General features: G+C 40.6%; 1 protein-coding gene across 7 annotated transcripts in view; it reads right to left on the bottom strand.

The window, feature by feature from the left end:
• The window catches only part of FREM1 (FRAS1 related extracellular matrix 1), a 179,727-nt gene extending 169,502 nt beyond the window's left edge, over positions 1-10,225 (bottom strand). For all 7 annotated transcript variants that reach the window (XR_011254372.1, XR_011254374.1, XR_011254373.1 and 4 more), the window contains exon 1: positions 9,898-10,225. The gene's annotated coding sequence lies outside the window, so the exon portion shown is untranslated. The remainder of the gene's footprint in view (positions 1-9,897) is intronic.
• Between the last annotated feature and the right edge of the window lie 3,502 nt (positions 10,226-13,727).

A 13,727-nucleotide genomic window follows, 5' to 3' on the forward strand; every position in this document is an offset into this window, starting at 1 on the left:
TCCCTTAGTTTCACTCAGTTCAGTGTACCAAATTCCAAGGCAACGTCTGTGTTTTAACTGTGCCCCAAGGATGCCAAAGGTGCTGTTTTCACAGCTCCCCCAAAGTGAATGGCGTCCCCTAGAGGTATGCAATGTGGCGGCTGAGTCCAGGTCTCTCAGGACCTGAGGATAAGAACTGGCTGCAGGGGAGACTTCACCCTCCTGGTTTTAGCCCCACTCCACTGGCCCAGAAGGAAGCAGCAATCCTTGTGAAGGATTAAGGTGGTCTGCCTTAGTGTTGACAATGGAAAACACCAAGTGAAAGAGCTGCCTCTGGCATCACCCCTAAACTAGTGAGGCCCATCGCTGACTTGCCTTCCTCATCATTCAAGCACCTCTCCCAGAGTTTAAGATTTAATTTATCTTGGTGGAGTCCAGGCACCTGAACTCAAAACTTCTTTAATGAGCAACCAGGATTGAGAATTGCTGCTGGAAACAACTGCACTTTTTTCTTTCCTTCTTCTATAAGAAGAGGTCTAAGGAACCTTTGTGCCCAGACTGAAGCTAGGTTCTTTGATTTGTCTGAAAACCACCTCAGTAGAGTGAAGTAGTAAGACTAGGGCTGGGGAGCCACCTCCAAAGCCAGCAACAGGAAGAACTGGAAAGCATGGCCCAGTCTGGAGGTGACTGGGGAGGGATGGAGAAGAGGAGAGGGAGATAAGATATCCCAGAGAGGAAAGGAAGGTACTATTCCTGACAGCCTGGCTGGGAGGGTCATTACTAGGAAGCCAGTCATATGTGTAAGGTGTACAGACGCAAGGCAGTGACTTCCTGAATTAGCAAAATTGTTAGAAAGTAAACAAAGTCAAAAATGAAAGAAATTAAAATTTAACTAGTAAGATTTTGTGCTACAACTAGTTTTCTTTGCATTCTAATGTATCTCTTGCTGTGATTCTTTAAAGACAAAGTTAAATACAGATATTGTAGCAATAAATTTTATTGCTCACAAGGCTAATATTTTTCCTTGCTTTTTTTTTTGTTTGTTTTTTCATAGTGTGGTGTTTTAAGATGTGATAGAAAAGAACATTTGAGTTTAGGCAAGAAGTAATAGATCTTCCCCAAATCATCACTGGCAAAGCCATTACTGATTAGATTAGAAGGAATTGGAGGCTACCTGCTTAATCATATGAAGCAAAGCAGAAACACTCAAACATTCTGGTCTATAAACTAAAAACCTCTCACATCACTCCAAAGTCTAATTCCCCGTTGTGTTCCTAACATACCAATTATTTTTAGTCAATTCTTCAATAAAACAAGAGCCATTATCTCACCCCTAAGAACACTCTTTCTTGCTTTTTTTAAATTAAACTTTTTATTTTGTTGGAGTACGGTCGATTAACAATGTTATGATAGTTTCAAGTGGACAGTACAGGGACTCAGTCATCCATATACACGTATCCATTCTTCCCAAACTCCCATCCCCTTCACATGGTCATGAAACTTCTTGATCTTGTCCAGTGGAACCCATTCCACTTTCTCCAGCCTTCCACTTGGCCTGTTTGACTCAATAACAAAAAACAAAGATCTACGTTTTGAGGGAAAAGGGAGTCGATTCCTTTTTTTAAGTAGATCCGCTTTTTTATATAAAGAGAAAGACAGATAAAATCGCGTGACATTTGCGTCATACTCTTCAGTTCACACATCTCTTTGTAGTCAGACCTCCATTAAGCCTTTGAAATAAGGATAAACATTTTGACTAAACTGTTCACTTTTTCAATACTCTAGTGTCTAGAAAGAACCCCAGTCTGTGATATAAATAGGTTACTTAAACTTTCTCAACCTTGCTCTCATCATCCATACAGTGCAGATTCATTATACTGATTTCACAAGATTGCTGTAAAGATAGTCTGTTGCTGTTTTTAATGAATAGAGAAATTCAACCACCCTCACATCAAAGGTGCTTCCCTGGGGGCTCAGTGGTAAAGAACTGGCCTGCCAATGTAGGAGATGTAGGTTCAATCTCTGGGACAGGAAGATCCCCTGGAAGAGGAAATGGCAACACACTCCAGTATCCTTGCCTGGAGAATCCCACGGACAGAGGAGCCTGATGGGGTTGGACATGACTGAGCATGCACGTCAAAGGTACATGTGCTCCTTACCATGTTATTATGTTAAAGTCTGGAGTCTAAGTCTTAAAAATTCTGAAAAGTCTTAATCTTGAAAAGCTGAAGTCTCAAGTTTTAGGTTTTAAAGTCCTCATTTCAGAATTCTCTGGCCACAGAGCTAGCAATTCAGATGTGGCACCTGCAAGCATGGAGCTGTCCTTGACAGCTAGGCTGCTATGCAGTGCCATATGGTCTCTGCCCATGTCTCCATCAGCTAGCTCACAGTTACCATCAACTGGCATTCTTAATGTAGGCAAACTGGTGCAGGAAGGGATACTTGAGGACCTCCAGAGTCACTCTACCACTGTATCCCATAGCGTGTGATGTACATGCACCATAAGGGCCTAGCATCAAACCAACTTATAAAGCCACAGACCAGGGAATTTCACTTCATGAGAAGTAAATAAAGACCAGTAGTTCCCAATAAAGCGATTCAGCAACAATCAATGACTGAAGTTGACATAGCCTCTGTAATACGAAATGGTACACAGGGCAGACTGCTCATTCCTAACACTAACAGATCAGTACCATGTGGGCTTTATGGCCAAATAAGAAAAGGCAAAATGGCTGCCATCTGGGATTTTTGAAAATGCAAAGGTAGTCCTGCATGAGGAATTTTCCCGGTCACCTCATCCTGAAGCCAAACTCGAAATACAGAGTGCATTATAAACTGATTTTAAATGTGGGTTTATGAGACTACAGGTTTTATTCTATTTTCTTTGGCTGCAGTAATATCTAAAGAATTTGGAAGATCAGCTAACTACTGCAAGGAGGACACCTGGATATGGTGGTATGATGTTATGGGCTGAATTTCATTCACCCAAAATTCATATACTGAAATCCTAATGCCCAGGACCTCAGAATGTGACTGTACTTAGAGAAAGAGTCTATAAGGAGGTAATAAAATGAGGTCATTACAGTGGGCACACCTGAGCACAGAGTGGGTGTTCAATAAATGTGTTTTTTACTACCACTATTGTTATTATGACTATTGCTATAATAGTCACCAAGAATTTACTTTGCCCCTTTCCCATTATATACCTCATCGTGACCAACAATACTATCTCCTTGAAACATTGTCTCAGGACTTCCACAGTGGTCCAGTGGCTAAGACTCTGCACTCCCAATGCAGGCGGCCGAGGTTCAATCCCTGGTCAAGGAACTAGGGTCCACATGCTGCAACTGAAAGAGCCTGTGTGCCGCAACCAAGCCTGAAGGTCCCACATGCCATAACTAAGAACTGGCACAGCCAAATAAATGTATCTCTACCCACTCCTTCACCAGCCTTGTATTTCCTAAAAGGAAATTACTACCAGCCCACAAAATAGCTGTCTCAAAGGCTGCCTGTGACTGCCTAATGGAGACAGCAAACTGAACTTTTCTCTGAACAGTTCTTTCTGATGATCAGTCCATTCCGATCTCTAAACAGTCCATTCCGATCTCTATAGTGCCCAACAATGCCCTCCACCCACACTGTCTGCATAATTGCTTCTGTGACTCAATACACTTCCGTTCCTGTGACTCAATACACTTCCCGTTTCGCTTTCTACCTGACAAATGCTCTTTCTCCTTTATCTTCTCTTCCTTTTCTCTCCATCCTGCTTTGTTCTCTCTTGGTCATATAGTATCATTGAAAATACACTACTCTTTAAAGTCTGACCTCACCTGGCTTCCCACTACATGGCTGCTTCCATGATCTCTGGCCAGCACCTTTAGGTTCCTGTATCCTCAGACCACAGGCCTCCCCCTCCTGCAACCTCAGTTACACATCACTGGGTCTTGCTGGACATTCTCACCTGTATGCCCTTCCTCATGTCTGCCCTACCTGGAATGTCTTTGCTTCCATTCTTATTAAAATCCTTCCCACAGTGCCTTGTGAACTGCCTCCTTCAAGATGTCCTAAGACCTCATCATTCCATTTGGAAAGATTTTCTTCCTGCTATTGCAGAAAAGTCACACTTTACTTAAACCCATCATGGGGCATGTATCACATCCTACACAATTGTGTGACTATGTTTTTCAAAGCAGGAGGACAGAACTCTCTGCTGTGTGTGATATGCACTCAACACACTATCGACAAATGAAATCAGTGACTATAGTTGAACTGTGCATTTAGCACTCTTGTCAGATCAAGATCAGCTCACACTAACACTGCTGAGTTCTCCTCATTTACACTTGGACATTGCTGTGAGAAACATCTTGGATGGTGCCCATAGCACCACTCTTGGCACCCTCTGGTCCAACAATTTTCCAAATTCCTAAACAAAGATAAAGAGATTAGCTTATCCAATTCACAGACAGCAAAAATCCAGAAAGGTTAACTGTTATCACTGAGGACATAGTCAAGATGTATATCTTAGATAATGGAGGCTGGAATGATGAACTGAAGCCACCAAGCTCACTTTCAACAAACACAAACATATAAATTTACATTCCAAAACATCAACTGCATATGTATGGGACAGAGAAGATTTACTTGAGCAATAATTTATGAAAAAAAGTTGTCTTCAAATACCTGCCAGAGGAATGACTTTATTCTGCGGTTCCCATACACAGAACGAGGAGGATGGGTTCCTCTTAGAAAGAACTTTCCTTCAAAGCCATCCAATAACAGCAAGGGCTGAGGTACAGACATCAGAAAGGTTCTTTCTCTCAGGGAGCGAGTGTAGGTTAGGTACTTTCTGGGGTCCCTTTAACTGTGAGACTGGATTTCCCTGTGTAGTTGTCCCCTGCCATCTCTCCAGCTTCTCCTCACACAACTCCTCCTCCTTGCCACTGACAAGCTAGTCACTCAGGTTTTCGTTTCTTTCCTAAACTTGTGGCACTCCCCATTCCAGGCCTTTCCATGGTTTGTTCATGCTGTCCCCTCTGCTAAGAATGCCCTTTCCCCTCTCCTGCCTACCACTACATTTGGCTAAATTCTACCCCTCCTCCAGGTATCAACCTCCCAAACTAGGTTAACTGCTTGTGTAGAATCCTGCAATACCCTTACCACACAATGCGCACCTACAGGCATCTGTTTATTTGCAGTCATTGAAAACATGTCTGCCCTTGACCTTAGCCTGCAAGCTTTTTGAAGATAACAACCATGATTGTTCTGCTCACTCAAATTATCTCCAGTTTTGGTCACTGGACTTGGTGCAGAGGAGGTCCATAGATATAAGTTGAGAGACTAACTTATTCCAGTTTAAACTTTGGACTTGAAAGAAAAACTGGTTAGAAGAGCAAGAAAGACAGGGATAGAGAGTACTCACACCACATGTTTGAATGGCTGTGTCTTTCCATTTGGTGACAGCTCATAGGCTGACCACAGGGCAACTGGAGAGTTTCAAAATGTGAAACAAATACTCCCCCTTGAGGTTGGGCTGCCTGCTACAGTAGAGCAAAACCCCAAGAGAAACGAAATGATTCCTCTCCTTATATATGTATCTGAAACGGCTGTACAAGTCTCTAACTCTGAAGGGTCTGGTAGAAAAGGACAGAATGGTTTTCACATTGCCTTTGTTCTCTCCCTGTGAATCCCTCTGGTGATCTCTGAGCTCATGAATTTGTTTCATGCTTATTCTTAACCTGGAAGAAGGAACCAAGGGAGAACAAGGCTGCTGCCCAGAGGTAAAGGCTGAGGAAGTGGTGGACAGATATCTGTCCTGCCCAGTCTTTGAGGCCTGGAAGAAAGCTCGATTTCCCATTTCCCCTCTGACCTATAAACTGAGTGGCTTGTCACGCATTCAGTGCTTTCCAGCCTTCATACCAGTTAGTCCTCTTCTAAAGAAGAAATATTTAGTGAGAACCAATTGCATGTCATATACCATGATGAGTGCTTTCCAAATGTCATTTAGCCCTTCTAAATACCTGGAAGGTAAGCATCAACACATTTATTTTACTCCCAAGGACACTGGTAAGTAACTTGGCCAACATCATAAAACCAAAGAACATTACAGCCTAGGATTGGAACCCAACTGAAATTTATTCAAAGGCCATTCTTTTTTTCTACTATACCACTCGGATTTAATATTCAAAAGGGCTCTCTACAAACATTACTTTTTGGTTTCACAACAGCCACTAATGCCTACTGACAAAATATTTCATCCTACCACATGATAGCAAAAGAGAAGATTTATACAAAACAGAACTAAAGCATTACTCTTGGATGTTACATTGTTTTTTCAAGAAGAATCACTTTTATGGAAACAAATAAAATCAAATCTAGGCAATAAACAGGATTTGATAGGAAACACTCAACAACATTTGAACATTTGGATGAATCATCTGGGAATTCTGATCCCCTCTGAAATTATCATAACCACTCAATGACTTTGGCTTATAATTTACAAAATGGAAAAAAAATTATGCTAACAAGAAATTTAGACCTTGGAAAGAAAAGACTGTGGTATTGAGTGCAACCTCATAAGATAAAGTCCTGGTTTATTGTAAGAGAAGAATTCAAGGAGTATCTGTAAATACTGAGCAGCTGGTAACACTTGATAGGATGCGGAGACAGGATCCCAGGGAGGTGGGCCATGTCAGTGGAAGGACCTGGAGCTCAGCAAGTCCTGGAGCATGATCTGCTTCTATCTCTAAGGAAGTCAGATATGAAGGGTTCAAGAACAAAGTTGAGAGCAAAGAATGACAAACAATTTTAGCAGCCTTTGACGATGCACTAAAGTGAAACCAAAGCCTATTCTGCCCTCCCCATTAAACTTACCAACAAGAGGCCAAGAACATTTTGTCAAAAATATCTTAACTTTGCAAGATCTCTACACTCTGTCTTCCAGTGACCACTTTCATCCAAACGCAATATCTTCAGACAGCTGGAGGCTACATTTGTCAGAAAAACACACAGGTCACGCCTATATTTTGATATTCTTATCTTGATGGGCAAGTTTTAGAACCCTTTGAAATGTTGCCCCATTCACTGCAGTAAAAGAAACTACAGTATACGAAAAATGTAAGATTTAATTAGGGACTTGTTTTGTTTTTTTTCTCCAGCCCCTCAAAGGTCTCTGTTTGAGTCTCTCACCTAGCAGCACAAAAGCTATCAAACCACTTGAATGAAAGGGTCAGGGAGCAAGCTGTGCAAGTACGGAAGCCAGCAAGCAAGTCCTGTTCAGACCACCCAGCTCTCCAAAGGCAGAGCAACACCAGATTCAGACAAGATAAGAGGCTGCTGGCCCATGCAACCCAGCCCAGGGAACAGCCTTTCCAGAGAGTTACAGGCTTCCATTGTGAGAATGACTGCGTGCTCTGAAAAGGTAGCATTTGTCTATAACTCACTAGATCAGCAGTCTTGATTCTCCGTGAAAGAAAACTTAAATGGTATTTTTGAAAATTTTAAGAAAAGCAGTAAGCCAAATCTTTGGGCCTGTGGTCAAAGCAAACACTGAAAAGCTCTCATCCCTCTATACCTATGTTTAGAAGACTGAGGCATATCCATCAATGTCAGAATATCAGAGTTAGAAAGATACCGGAAGCGCTTTTTATTCAACACTTTTGTTTTATTGATGGCAGAAGTGAAGGTTAGCAAGAATAGTTGACTCATATAAGATTGGTTAGCAACAGCTAAGACATGAAACACCATGAAGACCAAGTGTCTATCCACATTATATACACTGATTTTCTGAATCCTTGGCACCAGCCCAGAGCCTGGCATGTAGTAGGTACCTACAAATATCTGGAATGAGGAGAGGAAAAAAAGAAAAGGGCACTGATGACCATATCCTATTTTCTTTTTACTGTAAATATACTATGTCAATCATTGTCACTGGTGACAGGGATGGAAGCTGAGATCTTCCTTTCACATGCTGTCTAATGAGGACCTCAACATGATGGAGGAATCATTTCCTATTTCTCCCAATCCTGGTGGGTTTGTCCAACCAAAACAGATTTCTAGGAATTATACTTCTACTGAACAGGTCCCAAGAAATAATCCAACTCAGTTCAGCCCACTCAGCCTAATCTGTCCCCAAGAACAGAACATTCCCAGCAGGTTGATAAAGAACTAAGAATACCCTTGGGCTTAAAGTTTCCAAGACAAACATAGTTTGGCCATGCAGAGCAGGTCAGACCACACAGTCCAACACAAGGAATCGGGGCACCTATCCCTGACTGCTTTGCTTACTCATGGGAAATGTAATGGCAGGAGAGCTGGTTAAAAGTTCTGGTTTGGCAGTCAAGCATGCAAAACCATGCTTCACGTAATTGTGTTCAACAGCAGCTCACACTCATGCTTATCATTTAGGTGTGAGGTTTAACATTAACTGAGGACGTGACCAGAATTTAATTTGCCAAGGACAATGTAAAGCACTACTCATCCAAGTGTGATCTTGCCTGCATGAGGATCACCTGGGGAAATTCCTGCCCCCCCCCCACCCCCCACACCTCTAGTCCCCCAACCCCGTCCCACCAAGTCTAAACTCCTCTGGGGGTGTGGCCTAGGTGCCTGCCTTACCCCAAGTGATTCTTAGGGACACTGGGTTTTGAGGATCTCTGATGAAGAGAAAGAGGGAAAGTAGTTAACATTTTCCTAGTGTTATTTCTGAAAGCAATTTTATCAAAGGAAAGCAGAGGACTAAGAAGCTAAGCTTCAAGCTTTAAGCAGTGCTGAATATGGTGGCATCACTTTTCCAGAGCAGAAACCTATAAAGCATTTGGATCTCCTGCTCAGGTCTGCAGAATAGTCCTGAAGAGGTTAATATCTCCAGCAAGATTCCCAGGCCATAAACTCCAACCAGCCCCCGGAAATGCTCTTTTTAAGCTTTGTAATTCATACCACACAACAAGACTGCACACAACCTTTGGAGAAGAGAGAAACAAAACTTATATGCCTAGAAAATTATTTCTGGGATCCAGATGACAACTAAAAGAAATAATGTACTACAGCACAAAAGTCTCTAGGCCAAATCCACATAAAGAGAAGAAAGAGATTAAAAATCAGTCAGAAACTTCAGAACAATATGATTTCTTTGCCTCTCCAACACTGGCTTTCAACTCCATAAAAAAAGAAACCATACTTTAAATATATATATATATATATATATATATATATATATATATATATATAACTAAACTAAAGCAAAGCTATCCAAAAATCATCTCATCCAAACTTTTGTATCTTTATACCATGAGGATATATATCTGTTTTGTTAATTTTTGCATTTTTTCTCTTTGCCATTTTCTTTAGCTGAAAAGAAATATTCTGATTTGGGGGATGGGGGAAGGGGACAATTCAGAATGTAAAAATGTCTTTTCACTGGTAAATGCTATTGGGGATGGATTGAGAAGAGAGTTATAAATTCAATTTATGTAATAAAGAGCCTCCCATTGGGGACATAGGGCTCTTTAACACTGCAATTTGCCACCTTGTGAGCTTATATGATAACTTTTGCAAGCAGACTTAATCTACTTCTTGTATCATTACTTGGAGTTAATGCTACCACACAAATAACCTCTGGAGCATTCTAGCAGAACGTTCACAGTCGAGAGGAGAGGAAATACATAAAGCAGATACTTACAGGTAGTGGTTTTCCTTGCCAAGTCAAAAGCTAGAAACCCTTGGCGCAGGCAGGCAGGATAAGAGTCACTGACCCGGTAATCTCTGATTTAAAGGGCTTTGAGAGGAAGGGGGAGGAAAAACAGCCCAGGGAGGGGAAGAGCTGAAATTCCAGTCTTTCAGGTCAGCTGAGTTTTAGCTCTCTTTGTACTAAAAATCCATTAACCCACCCCATAAGAAAATATAGAATTGAAGTTCACATACACACTCCACAGTCTTTGCTGGTCTTCTCCGAGGCTGCAGTTGCTGCTGAAGCTTTGAAAACTTCCCGATTGCCAAGCTCAGGACTCCCAGGGAAAAGGGCATGATCAGGGATGCCTGCAACTGTTTGCAGGGAGCCCGACCTCCCTGGCGGAGAGCCACAGCTCTCCAGTCCCTTCTGCCGGCTGGGTCCGCAGGGACAAAACTGAGCTTTTGTTAAAGGTCGGTGGCGTCTCTTCCTAGTCTCTCCCCAGCTCTCTTTCTCACTATTAGTTCTCTACTAACTGCTCTGCCACTGGCTGAGCCCAAGCTGCCTCTCCCGCTGCAGCACAGAGGCACACACACTCACAGACACACACATGGCACACACCCACACCCCATCCACACAACCACCCAACACACTACACACAGGCACCCACACATGTGCACGTACCCACACCTACACACAGACAAATGCATTCACAGGCAAGCACACACATTTTACACACCCTCATACCCACGTGTGTGCAAACACACATATGCGTAGGTACACACATAGGCGTAGGTACACACACAGACATGCTCATACCCACTCACACTCATACTCACACAAGTTTTTTCCTAAACCTTCAAACTCTTCAAACATTTTTTTCCTAAACCTTCAAACTCGTCAAACATTTTTTTTTTCCTGAACCTCTCCTGAAATAAATTCCCATCCTGAAAGGTTTTTATTCAAATTCAGACAAGCTGTCCTGCATTCAGAAAGGAGGAGGGAGAGGGAGGGGACCTGGCCTCTTTGAACTTTAGTCACAGCCTTTAAAGGAAAAGAGGAGATTCTAGGGGTTGTTTTTAAGTACCACCTTAGTTCTTCAGTTTATAAGGCTTTTCATGTGTCTGGCTCTTTTTTAAAAACCCAGAAAAATTCTGTAAATCTCATCTCATTTGCATATAGTTTATGACCCCACCGATTCCACCCTATTACAGGTCAAGAAATGTCCTCTCAACAGAGATTCATTCAGTTAAACTTGGCGGGATTCAGTGGGTGGGTGAAAGCTTTGTTCCTTAACAACTGCAAGATAAAATGCTTTCCTGTGTTTCATCTCCACCAGAAAAAAATAAAATAGTGGCATTACTATCTGGGCTAACTTTTAAATTGACCATAAATAGAGAAGTTGGAGTGTTATCTTGCTTTGGGGAAAATGTTTACATTGAGACACGTCTGGTTATTCTAAACTTTTGCCTAAAGAACAAGGCACTGTAAATCCAATTCAGACAAGACTGGTTTTCCTGAACAAGGTCACCATGTAAGACCCTCTCTCTGGGAAGCAATGAGAGGGAGAGAGAAGAAAATGGAGAAGAAAGGGAAGAAAATTATGTGAAGAAGGAATAAAGCAAAGAAAAAAATGAAAAAGAATACAAAGAGAGAGAAAAAAACAATAATTTCATTTTAAAACATGCTTTATGGATACTTCAGCAATGAAAGGGACATGTATACTTACTCAGAGTCAGCAAAAATTTTAAATCTTCAAGAATCTCTTGATTCCTTCCTCTTGCTCTGAGAATAAATGGATGAAAATGTCTCCAAGAACCACTAAGCTTTCTGTAAGTAAACAGTGTTCACTACACACAAGTGTTAGTAAACAAAATATAGTGACAATGTATGATTCGTGTACTAATCTTTAAAAAACCAAGAAATAAAGCCCTAATGATGACAGGAAACAGAGTGTGATAGACAATCCTGTTCTCAGACTGAATTTAAAACTTTCCCAGCTTATGAAAATCTCACCTGCAAAGAAATGAAGATAATTTTAGATGCTATTAGTTGAGAAAGGAATGATGGTAGGTAGTTGCCTTGATGTGCTTCTCCTAACATCTGGGCTAAATAAAGCTTGTGGATTCATATGGAAACAGAAATAAATGTTTTATACCACTTCTGTAGGGAAAAAAATACCTTCAGCATTCTAAGCAAAAAACAACAACAACTTAGATTGCAACATATTTCAGGAAATGTAATTTTCATTAAGTTAATTATACAAATGATGGTTGGCCTAACTTTGTGCTGAACATATATTAGAATAAACAGAACTATAGTTTAGCCAAAATATCTTGAAATCTGAGGTACCCACTTATACACATAAGTGAATCTTTCTCATATCTTCCACCAATGGATAGCGGCTGCTGAAATAATACAGTTATCAACTTTAATAAAGTATTCTTTGAATGAGTTGAAATGCAAAGCCAGAATGTTTTAAAAGAACTTAACCAAAGGAAAAATGAAGAATTCTCCCCCTAAAAGCATGTGTTGTTGAACTTAGTACTGAATAAAAATGCATTTTAAAGAAGTCATTCTATTTCTAACTCTAGGATTAGATGTCATATGAAAAATACAGAATGCCATGTGTTGGAAATGACCATACCTTTTTGAATTGTAAACATGTACAATTTTGTTAAACTGCCATAGAATATAGCATTCTCTAAGGAGCACAGCTAACACTTTCACCAAAAATCTATATTTAAAACAAATAGGAGTGTGCCTTTTAAGTGTTGCTGACGACACTAAGCACAGAAGTGTTATCCATCGTACTGTGAAGATGGTTTTCCACTGAATTCTTTTTTTTTTCATATTTATTTTATTTATCTGTCTGCATCGGGTCTTAGTTTTGATGCGAGGGATCTCTGGTCTTCATCGCAGCATGCAGAATCTTTAATTGCAGCAGGCAAGATCCAGTTCCCTGACCAGGGATTGAACCCTGGCCCCCTGCATTGGAAGCATGGAGTCTTAGCCACTGAACCACCAGGGAAGTCCCTCCACTGAATTTATAAAACCCAGTGGCTATGGGAGACAACGCTGCAACACAAAAGACTATTGGCTAGGAGTGGAAGGGTCCACTTTAAATAGATCAAATTAAAGCAAATAAGTAAATAAAATGAAAGCAAGATTAACACCTTTTTATATGAGAAAAGAACAGAAACACAACCTAGTGGGAGTTTGTAGAGGCAGAGACTTGTTGACCTCAGAGTTTGGGGTGGCTATAGAATAACAGGGAATGAAATAAACCCAGCAAGGCAGAAAAAAGAGCCATGTGCTCTGCTTGAAACTCTAAAAGTACAGACCAAGATCACTTTTTTACACAGAAGTGCAAAATTCTAAATAACACACCTTCAAATCTAATCTTCCTATGTATTTTTAAAGATATTATACCCAAATAGGGTTTATTTCAGGATTGTAATGACAGTTCAAAATAAAAACATCTAGCAATTTAATATATTGAAGGAGGAAAGAAGCCATATGATCATCTTAATAAATGTCAAAAAGTGGTATTCAGTAAAATTCAACACTCATTCACTAAACAAACAAACAAAAAACACTATTAGCCAGCTAAGACCAGAATGGAAATCTTTTTACCCAATCAAAGACCTCTATGAGAAATCTTATCCTTAATGGCAAAATTTTAGTAACCACTAATGGCAACCCACTCCAGTACTCTTACCTGGAAAATCCCATGGACAGAGGAGCCTGGTAGGCTACGGTCCATGGGGTCGCAAAGAGTCAGACACGACTAAGCGACTTCACTTTCACTTCTTTCACTTTCAAAGAAAGAAAAGAAAATGCCTGCTACAGTCACCACAATCCAACATCGTAGAAGACCCTACCCAATACAGCAAAAATAACAATAATGATGAGGCATGAGGAAGAAAGGAAGAAAGAAAAGAAAAGAAAGAAAGGAAAGGAAGAAAATAAAACTTTTACTTCTAAATGATTTTTTTAAGATTTTGTTTTTAAAAATCTAAAAGATATTCAATATTTCTAAAAGATATCTAAAAGTCTCCCTGTAAAATATCTTAAAGAGATC

This window comes from Ovis canadensis, chromosome 2 (assembly GCF_042477335.2).
Source record: "Ovis canadensis isolate MfBH-ARS-UI-01 breed Bighorn chromosome 2, ARS-UI_OviCan_v2, whole genome shotgun sequence".
In the NCBI taxonomy this organism is placed as follows: domain Eukaryota; kingdom Metazoa; phylum Chordata; class Mammalia; order Artiodactyla; family Bovidae; genus Ovis; species Ovis canadensis.